The sequence below is a fragment of the Etheostoma spectabile genome, chromosome 14 (assembly GCF_008692095.1).
Source record: "Etheostoma spectabile isolate EspeVRDwgs_2016 chromosome 14, UIUC_Espe_1.0, whole genome shotgun sequence".
Taxonomy (NCBI): Eukaryota; Metazoa; Chordata; class Actinopteri; order Perciformes; family Percidae; genus Etheostoma; species Etheostoma spectabile.
Genome location: NC_045746.1, coordinates 4,598,396 through 4,600,895, shown reverse-complemented (window position 1 = coordinate 4,600,895; position 2,500 = coordinate 4,598,396).

Genomic DNA, 2,500 nt, shown 5'->3' with positions numbered 1-2,500 from the left:
GGGGGCAGCTAGCCTTGCTTAGTTCAAAGATTAACAATGATCCAGCTACCAACACCTCTAAAGCTTACCAAACACATGTCAGTCTTATTTCATATTTTATTTAACAGAGAGGTCAACTTAAAGTCCAAATACAGTAGAATTTCTTTCATTTCATTTGACAGATGTTGTAGGTTTAATTGGGTTTATGTGCTGGACTAAAAAAAAGTGAGATATATAAAGAGATATGTGTTAATTATTGAGCTTTAAAAGTGCTGGTAGATGTATTTTGTTGCCTTGGGTTACTGTTTACCTCTGTTTCTAGTCTTTTTGCTAAGCTATTGCTTACTGGCTGCTGGCTGTAGCTTTATATCGACCGTCCGAACATAAAGGTGACATCGATCTTCTCATCTAACTGTCTCTGCAAGAAAGCAAATATGTGTTGTACGTATCTTGCACACAAGAATTATGAAACAAATAAAAAACATAGATGTAACCGGCGGGCTTCTGCGTTGTGTTGGTTAGTAAGGAAGATGCCAGGGTCTCTTTGGAGTAGATCTTTGTTTATTCTGACAATGACAAAAATAAATAAAGCAAAATCGCCATGTAAATAAAACCACCCGCTCCAGCCAGGCAGACAATATACTATAATAAACACAATCTACTTTGACAAGCAAGAAGAAAGAATAACGATATTCACTATATTCAGACAGATTGTGTTGCTGTATCACACGGTAATAGGTAGAAGTTCCATTCTACAGAAAGGAAAGAAGTTGTGCACACACCTGTAAATCTCAGGTCTGCTTCTGTGAGGTGACGTATGTGAAGTGAGTGTGTGAGTGTGCCAGCCATGCCTTGTCTTTCAAGCACGTGGCCTGTGATTGCACGTTAAGAGAATCTCCCCATTTCAACAGCAATAAAGTGTAAATTGAAGGGTGGGCCAAGGAGAGGTGAAACCTACAATTACCTGCAGTCTGCTCTGCAGTGCTTCCATATTCCCTCAGTGTCACAAACCTTCACATGGGGTTATGCAGTCTCTTTAATTTTAAATGTGTTGAATGTATTGTTTTTACCCCTTCTTATCTATCAAGTCACCTCTACGCATATACGATTTTAGACTTTCTCTGTTAAAGTCAACATGGATTCAAAGTCGGAAACCGCGAGCAGGATAACAGGTGCTCGAACAAGTCATACTGCAAAGGTCAAACTGCTTAAATCAATCAGTTTTTTTGACTGTTTTGCAAGGATATTCAACATTTGTTTTTGGTGTGCAGTGACCATAAAGAGGTTCCTGATTTATTCAACAGCCACATTGTTCTTTCTTGGCTCGATGGTGTTTTTTGCCTCCAACGTCGCCTTCCAGGCAGCTAACCCTAACCCTAAACATAACCATTGCCGCACTGCCTGGAAGGACATGTTGGGGGCAAAAGACACCAAACAAACTAAACAGGAAGTTCCACTTTAATAGGCCTGATCATTGAGATAAAGTCTGTCTGCAAGAAGAAAATACAAAGACAGGAGAGGATTGTGCTTTGGAAAGACAAGAAGTTTAGTCAAGCCAAAAGATCCTCCCGAATTACACTGATGCATTGCATTGTAATACTGCTATTACATGTAGATTGTGTTAATTTTTGCCATACATAACTATTTAATGTCACAGAGGTGGCATCAAAAATATAGTGAAAACTAGATTGCATGATGCAAAAAGTTCCATCAGCCAAAGTGCAAACAGCAGTTAAATGGGTTTGAAAGTTAATGACTGTTTAGTGACAGCACACTTATGAATGGTTAGGCAGAGCTTTCTTCCAGCACACATCCTCAGATGAACCCGGAGTCCTATCATCCCATCCAAGGTCTACATCGGACAAAACCTCCTGCCACGTTGTCTCTCCTGCTTTCCCCTCCCTGTCTCTCTCCCTCCACTCTCTCAGTCTCTTCCTCATTCTCTCGCTCTGCATATCTCACTGTGATTTTAGATTTCTTTAACCATAGTCTGCTTCTCCTGCTTTTTCACTGTCTCTTTATGTAGCCCGTCTCTCACTGAGGACACATTTCTTTCTTTCTTTCTTATGTGGTTCTTGCAGGGATAAAGGGAGGGTCAGTCCATTTCACTTGATTCCTGTGCTCTGTGCAGTCTAAACGGCAGCTTGGTGACCGCACAGTATTGCATGATGGTTCAGCTGCTGCAGCTCGATCACAGGCCATTTTCACCCAGCTGTACTCTCTCATTTTGTCATTACTCTCTCAGACAGACACACTGTTGGGTCCCACGAGCCTCCATTCTGTAGATATAAATGCATGTTTGATAAAAGATAAGACTGAGCTCTTGCAGTTGCATTTTCTCAAAGACCTGAGGTAGATTTTGTTATAGAACCATTACAGATATTTCTTGTATTTTGTAAATTACTATACTGTGACGCACTGTAGTTGAAATAAAATTAATTCTGAAGCTCAAATCTGTAAAGTAGACTACACTATCATTTCCTCATGCTTCACACACACACACACACACACACACACACAC